The sequence below is a fragment of the Manis javanica genome, chromosome 10 (genome assembly GCF_040802235.1).
Source record: "Manis javanica isolate MJ-LG chromosome 10, MJ_LKY, whole genome shotgun sequence".
Classification (NCBI taxonomy): Eukaryota; Metazoa; Chordata; class Mammalia; order Pholidota; family Manidae; genus Manis; species Manis javanica.
Window position 1 is genome coordinate 109,117,134 of NC_133165.1, and position 8,653 is coordinate 109,125,786.

The window sequence follows — 8,653 nt, forward strand, 5'->3', positions numbered from 1 at the left end:
TTAATGGGAAGTGTGCCAGTTTCCTAGGCTGCCATACAAATGACGATAAACTGGGTGGCTTAAAAATAACAGGGGGTCGTTCTCCTATGGTTCTGGAGGCCAGAATCAAATGTCAGCAGGTGCGCCGGCCTCTGAAGCCTCTGGGAAAGAATGCTTCTTTGCCTGTGCCTCCTTTTGGTTGTTGCCATCAATCCTTGGCATTCCTTGGCTGGTGGAAGCATCGCTCCCGTCTGCCTCCATCATCACATGGCCTTCTCCCTGCGTGTCTGTGCCATTTCCCTCTGCTTATAAGGACACAGTCTTATTGGATTTAGGCCCCACTCTAATCCTGTATGACCTCATCATCACTTGCCTATATCTTCAAAGGCCCTGTGTCCAAAATAAGGTCGCATTCACAGGTTCCAGGTGGACGTGAACTAGGGGGGGACACTATTCAATCCATTACGGGTTGTGAGGGTACAGTTCTGGGAGGCTCAGGCTGGGAGGCAGCGGGAGCCACGCCTCCTGGTCAGCCTGTCCCTTGGGTTAGCCATGTCTCACAGTCACAGACAGCAGGGTTGGGGGTAGAGCTGGGAGTCCAGCCCACCCTGGAGAAGGTTCTCTGCTGGCTGAGCCTGTCTCTGGAACCCTCTGAGGAAGCGCAGGGCTCACAGCCCTGCGGGCTGTGGTGAGAGGTGAGGGGGTAGCCCCATGTGCCCCAGCCAGACGCCGTCTGGACAGGCTCCTGGGCGAACGGAGTTCCTGTGGGCTCTGAGAGCCTCCAGTCTCTGCCTCCGTCATCGCCGGCCTCCTCCCTGTGGGCATCTATCTCAGAGTCTCTCCTCTTGGTCTGAGGACACCAGGCATATTGGTTTAGGGCCCATCCTAATGACCTCATCTCATTTTCATCTACAAAGACCCTTATTTTCAAGTAAGGTCAACTTCATAGGTCCTGAGGATTAGAACTTCAACATATCTCGTGGAGGACACAATTGAGCCCACACCAGGAGGGGTGAGGTAGATGGGAGCCGCTGGTCACTGACAACGCCGTGGACTGCTGTTCCAAGGGTCCCTGCCGCCCTGTGTCCCGGAGCCACATGTGAGGAGTGTTCCATCTCTACGCCTGAGCTGCCCCCACCCAGGCTCTCCTTCCCCAAACACGCGCAGGTGTAACCTGCCCCTCTCCTTCCTGCAGCCCCCAGAGTCTCCATGTGGGCGGCCCTGTGGCTCAGAGGAAAGGGAACCCCTTAAACTTTACAACCTTTCCCATTGCCTTGACCAAGTCTTCAGAGGCTGCCCCGGCAGGGTCCTGGAGGCCACCTCTGTCACCTCTGTCCCTCGCGCAGTGCACTACTACAACTCGCTCATTTATGAAACAAGCAGGAGCATCAGCACGGTGCCAGCCTGCGCTAGGCCCCAAGGCCACGGAAGCAAGCAGGACTCAGTCCCTGTCCTTGAAGGAGGCAGCCCGGCTTGGGCGAGAGGGACAGTGGGATGGCAGACGACCTGTCCTCTGAGCAGCAGACAGAGGACAGAGCCCTCAGGGGTGCTTAGGAATGTTCCTCAGCACTTTGAGGAGTGACAGTCTGTCGGGATGGCCTGTCATCTATTCAAGTGTGAGACCTCCTGTCACCACCTCAGTGACCCATCTTTCATCCCTGCAGAGGGATTGGAGTCCCGGATGGCCTCTGGGACCCTCACAGAGGCCCCAAGACTCTGGGACTTTATAATATGGCTCACCAGAGACAGAACAGGCCTGTCTACTAATAAAGAAAATGGCCCTTTTACCCCATTTTACAGGTGAGGAAGTGGAGGCTCAGAAAGCAGGTGTCATTTGCTCTCAGCCACACAGCATTCACACTCAGGACCCCCTGACTTCAGAGGCCCCTGGCGTCAGCCCCTCCTTCACCTGTGCTCCTCATCGGCACCCCTCCCTCCTTGCCATCCACCACTCCTGGGCCCCTCGCCCCTCTGTCCCAGGAAGCCCAGGGTCCTGGCCTCTGGCCTCTGTCTGCAGTGCCAGTGGAGGAGGCCTCACTGGGGCCTGGCCTGCCCCCTCACCGCTTTCTCAGCCAGACAGCCAGGAGCATAGCTTCTGCTCAGGGCTTTGGGGTTTGAGAAGTGCTGTCGCAGACCACATGGGGAACACAGAACGGAATCCCTTCATGCGTCTGGCCTGGCCTCCCCAGCTGTGGGGTCCCAGCAGGGGGCTCCTGGTGGGGGGCTGGGGACGCCTACCCAAGGTTACACGCAAGGTAGCCACAGGGTTGGGACTGAACCCGAGTTACATGTGCTCTTCTTCCCAGCACTCTAAAACCAAATCGTTAAAAATAAAATAAAAGGGCAATATCACTACTATACATGCAATTCTTTAGGCAGAGTAGTAAATATTTCCAAGGCACACAGACTTCCAATTTTCAACATATATGTATATACGCATTTGCCTCAAAATGTTTTTGCAACCAGAGCTCCTCCCCTACAGGCAGCTCCGTCCGAAAGTGTGGCTCTTCCCTCCAGAGCCCTGTCAGAGGCCAGAGGCAGGGTGGGCTGTCCAAGGAGCCCCTTCTGCTGCCCTTCAGAGGAAGCAGCCAGCCTGGCTCAGGCCTCCCTGAGTGCCTCTCTTCTCCTTGATGACTGTGTCCTCAGGGCAGCGTTCATCAGCTGCAAGAGGTCCTGCTACCTGTGGGCTCTGTCTCTTCTGCCGCTCACACTGGCTCTGATTTACATGCAAGCCCACGTTCTTGGAACCTCCGTGTAACTGGTCCACCCCCCACCTTTCTTCTTTCTTCCCCCCTTTCTGCCTTTCCCCAGGCTACACATTTACTCAATGCACTTCCTGTGGCAGGAGCTGGGATGCCGTGGTGGATGGGACATTCAGGATCAGGACCAGCAGAGGGTCACCCCTGGGGCTCAGAGAGCACAGGGGAGGGAGGATGGGGCACCCAGCCCAGCCGAGGTTGGGAAGAAGTGACCTTCACAATAAACCCCGTCAGGTGGTTTCCTTTCTTCTTCCCTCTCTAGTGTGCAGGCACTTTTTGCTTGGCCTGGTGGTGGTTTAAATTTTACAACATTAGTGGTCAATATTTAAAAATCAGGACACTTCACATCAAGAGCTGAATTTCCAGGTTCTCTTAAAAGTGGAGACTAGCTGGCCTACCTGCCAACATGGCAGCAATCAGCAGTGGCTGCCTTGGGGTGCAGTCTGAACCACTAAACCCATTATCTCGCACTGTATGGGTTAAAAACACAGGTACTGAAATCAGAAGGCTGGGTTCAAGCCCTGATGGGGACATGTATTAGTCACATGATCTTGAGCTAGGAGGTATTTGATCATATTGTGCCTCTGTCTCCTCATACAGAAAATGAGACAATAATTATAAGTGGTATGAAAATGAAAAGATCATCTGCATGAGGGACTTAGTGCCGCCACCTGCTTGGTCCTCACTACACGTGCCATCATCATGTTCAGCACTGTTGCGATCATCTGTACCCCTCACCGCATCCCACCCGCTTCCACTGTCAGCGTCTGCATCTGAATTTGGGATCCCAGCAGTAAAGGTTTTGTGGTTAGTTTCATATTTGCATAAATCACAAGCAACAGAATTCAGTCCCTGGCTGGTTGCTCTAACCTGTGCTGAGGCAGGTGTTCTATGCCTATTACTACAAGTCACTGGATCTGTGGCTGGGGACACCCACCCAAACACGGGGACTGACCAACACCAAGCCCCATCCTGAGCGATCCCAACACCTTCCAATCTAAAGGTCCATTCTGAACAGAGCAGTGCACAGAGCAGGAGTTCAATAAAGGTAGTAGGATGAATGAGGGTGGGTGCCTGCTGCAGGGTGTGTTACCAAGCATGCCACACAAGGCCTTTCCAGTCAGGAACCCCCCCAGGTATTTAAAATTGAGATGCTAGTTGCAGAGGACAGCAATGGCAAATTTGTTGGGTCATTTGGCCAGAGTGAGTGGGGACCCTCTCCCTGTCCTCCCAGAGGCCACAGAACAGACTGGTTCAGCCAGAAGGGAGCTTCAAGGTTAAGACAGACTCCCCTCCCCAACACCCTTCACCCTAATTTACAGATAAAGAGACTAAGGCTCAAAGCTAACAAGTGGGACAAAAATGGAAGGGACTCGGTGTCCTTGGACCTGGATAAGGCTGGTGGCAGTTAACATGGCTGGATTTGAAAGGTAGGCAGGGGACCCCGTTGCTTTCGTTTAGCCTTTGTCACCCCTCCTGGAGTCTCTTCATAAGAGATTCATCTCTTTGGGTGTTTGGATATCCCCCAGGAGGGTCACACCTTAAACCATTATCTCCTGAGATCTACCCACATGCTTGGGGGAGAGAGACAGCGAGCGGCGAGAGGGTGGGAAGGGCAAGGAGGTGGGAGAGGGGCAATGGGACCGCAGCCTGCTCCGGCATCCAGGCCAGCCCTGCCCCAGACAGCGTCACCAAGGCAGTGGGGGGCATGCAGCCAGCCAGCTGCCTCTGCACTGTGGCCCTGGACTTCCCCCTCACAGCCCTGTCCTGACCTGTCCTGTCTCCCCCACAGCCAGCTCGTCTCTTGCAAGCACTACAGGCACTCACTGCTTTAGTCCTCATCACGGTCCTGGCACTGGCCCCCTTCCACAGATGAGAAAACGGAGGCAGAGAGACATTTAAACGTTTGCCCAAGGTCACAGCTGGTAGGCAGCAGAACCTGGCTTTAATCAGGCTCTCCAGGTCCAGAGTTAGTGCTTTAACCATTGCGCCAGCGGCCCCGAGAGGGCCACAGGGGCCTCAGGGCAGGAGAAGGGTGTCCTGCCCACCTTTGCATCTGAATCCCTAGCACCTAGGGCCATGCCCCACACCTAATAGCCCTCAGTAAATAAATGTATGTTCAGTGAACAGATGAATGAATCTCTAAGGACAATTCCTTCCTCTTCAAAGAGCCATTCTTGACCAACTATATCCAACACTAGCTGAACTGCGCTGAGCCCCTTTTGCTAAAGCCACGCATGACATTCCACTTTCCCTCCCTGAGTTGGGGGACTCCTTCAGAGCCTTCCCATGGGCATTTCCAATAAACACTCAGGTTGGTTTTCTTCCAGCGTGGGAATGAGGGACTGTCGGTTCCTTGTTCGTGCCCTCCGTGGTCTCTCCTTCCCTGGCAGGGCTGGGGCCTCTGCAGACACAGCAGAAACAAGCCTCCTCTCTGTGGCCAGTGCCCGACAGGAGGCCAGGTGCACAGAATGGCAGGCGATGCAGCGCCTGCCAGCGCCTCCCCGCCGCTGCGTCCTGGCTTCCTGGAATTGCCGGCTCCCCACCCCCTGCATCTCTCCCCACTCAGCACTTCCGGCCTTGCTTTCCCACAGCGCTGTGCTCCCCCGCTCCGCAGGCTGTGATGGGGGCCTCCGAGTGTGTCATACCTATCGTGGTGGAAAATGTCTCTGAGCCAGCGAGCCAAGGGGACGCCCCAGGGACGTCAGGCCGAAGCCACCGCGCTAAGCTCAGGTTCAGTCAACAAGGCGACCTCTCCCCATCTCCAATAGCAGTGGCCCTGAGACGGGAGGATGCAGGACTAAGAGCCCAGGGTTCCAGCCCTCGCCTCCTCCATCCCCCCAAACTCTCTGTGTGGCTCACCACTATCGTCTCAGGCCCTCCTGTCCTCATCTTTGATACAGAACTCAGAATCTCAGGCCTTTCTGTCTTTCTGGGTTGCTGAGATGTATGAGATACTAGACATGCACACACTTTAAAAGCAGTAAAGAGCTTGTTAAAGACCACGGGGTTCAAATCCTTTCTCCACTGTGGTCTAGCTGTGTGCTCTTGGGCAAGTCATTAACCATTCTGTGCCTTAGTCTTCTCATCTATAAAAGGGGGTAAGAATATATAGGCACCTTCAGAGCCTCCCCTCACAGCATTGCAAGGATCAAGTGAGTTGATAACACAGTGTGCTTAGAACAGAGCCTATCCATGTTAAGTGCTCAATAAAGGTTGCTCTTGAAGACACACAGAAGGGCTGAGAATGTTCCCACGGGGCCTTCACAGGTCCTTATCCCCACAGCTGTCTGTCTCTGACTGCCTGTTGATAAAATCCAAATTGCCAGGCAGTAGCTGCTAATCTGCAAGAACAGTTCTTCTCTCTTCCAAGAACCAACCTTGACAAACTATTTCCACAACAAGCTGAACTATGGCTCATTCCTTCTGACTAAAGCCCTGTTCAACATTCCACCTTTCTTCCCCAGGTTAGAAGACCCCTTCAGAGTCTTCCCAGGCCTGGTGTTTCCAAATAAAGGCTTGGGCAAAAGGGTCTTTGCTTGATTTTCTTCCACAGCAGTTGTGTGACCCCTCACCCCCAGAATTTGGCACAGGTTCTGGCCCATAGCACAACAGGTGGTTATAAGAGAGGTAAGGTAGGAAGGAAACAATAGGAGGAAGTAACCAACCCTACTTAGGATGAGTGAGGAGGCCTCCCAAAAGTGGGCATGTTCAAGGGTCCTGAGGGTTGTATAGGAGTTTGAGAGTGGATTGTTTGGGTGGCAGGACTACTGCAAACCCAGGGACGGGCAGAGTCCATAGTAAATGAGTCAGTTGCAGTCCCTGCCCTCATGCCCACCCCTGGCCTCCCACTTATGATGTGAAACATGTAGTCTTAGCCACAAACCACATTCCATGTGGCACCAGAAATCACAGAATATCAGAGCTAGGCGAACACTCAGAAATCCCCCATCTGACCACCGCATTCATGCCTTAGGGTAACCAAGGCATGAGAGCCTATGGGACCTGCCTGAGGTTCCGCAAGTCATTGACTGTCATATTAAGGATTCAGCCATTATCCTGTAAACAACAGGGAGTCCCTGGGGGTTTAAACGGGGACGTGGCATGGCCACCTTAAACAAGACCACCCTGGCAGGACTCAGAGGTGGAAGCCCAGGTGGTGGGGGCAGGTGGGCCAAGGAGGAGGCTGAGCAGGGGTCTGAGCAAGAGGCAGGGCTGCCCATCACAAGAATGGGGATGGTTTTATTCATATGGAATGTGCGTGGTTGTTTTTGTTTTTTTAACTGGTTGCCAGGAACCTTAGAATGGAATTTTGTTTACTTTTTTCCATTAATATCAACTGTCTCCTATGCAGCCTTGTGCACGCAAAGGGCCAAAAGCTCTGGAGCCAAACCTGAGCTTGACTTCTGGCTCTACCAACCATCAGCCGCATTTCTTACCCTCTCTGAACCTTAGTTTCCTAATCTGAAAAATGGGGACACAACACTTGCCTCACAGGAGGGAAGAGAGGATGCTTGGGAAGTACCCGGCACAGTGTCTGAAACATACATGTTCGTTTTCATATCCCCTTTTCATGTGTTTCTTGATCTTTTTTGAAGTTATCCAGGATATCAATAATTAGGACAGTGGTAGTTTCCTTATCCTACTCAGGGATGGTTTCCATCACAATTTGCTTGGTAACTGAGTCCTGGGAACTGCTTGGAGTTGGGGAGCTGGGAGGTGGGGAGAGAGCAGATAGGCTGAATGATTGGGGAGGTGAAGGAACAAAAACAGCCAAAGAAACTGGAGACGGCAGAGGCTGGGATGCCCGCCTGCCTCTCCCCCTTTTCTCTTATACCCCAATCTGCCCCACTCCCTCTGCTTCCCACTCTGCACCTGACAGTTCTCCCAGGCCCTAGGCTGCCTGGTCCCCAGCTGGTGCCACTTCTCTCCCCCTGCAATCTGACACAGGCAGGCTTGTCCCTCCTTCACTCCTCCCACCCTTGCCAGGTGCTCCTTCCTCACGCCATCTCCCAAGGCCCATATTTAATCCACACTGGACATGTCACACTGTGGCTGCTGGCCCATCAGTCCCTCTCCACCTGGTATAAGGGGACCACTTACTCCTCTCACTACCAGCTCAAGTCTCTCGCCAGACACGGTGGGACAGCTGGGTTCCCTGGGCACGTCTGCTCCCAGGCCCCGCTCAGCCTTCCAGGCTCAGTTTTCCCTGTCTGGGAAACTGGAGTTTGGAAAAACACGACCTTGTGTTGTGAAAGGAACCTGAGAGATTATCTGGACCATAGATGTCATCAGGTATCAGCTATGATTAGTCAGGACCTGCTTATAAATCTAAAGCTGTACCCCAGCTCTGCAGGAAGGGGAGCTGCAATCAATTAGTAATGTCTGCTATTCATGGGTGCAATTGATTAGCAAAGTCTGCCATGAGTGCAACTTTATGAATGCCAGATATTGCCACCCATGATCTTGTCCAATTTTTCAGAGCCAAGGGCACTATTATATATTAATATATGTTATATATTAATATATAACATGTGTTATATTTATGGTGTCAGGTGCCCAGAAGGCTACTGAGCAGCCTATGGGTGGGCTTGGGTCAGGTGCCCAGAAGGTTGTGACAGACACCCCAGGTGTGATCAGGTTTCATTATACTTATATTTGTATTATGTTGAATATATTTTTAAGTATATTTTATTTATACTTCATTTTTATTTTCCCGTGAGACCATTTCAGATGGTGCCTGGACACAGAATAAGAAAATCTGACCCCTATTAGTGAAAAAGTTATTCCCTCTAAACTCCGTTTGCTCTCTCTCAAGGAAGATGTCTCTGTTTGGTGTGGCACTGTCTTCAACAGTTTCCCGACACTGGTTAATCTCACCTTTAAATGTAAAACAGCAGATTTCCAACAGGTGA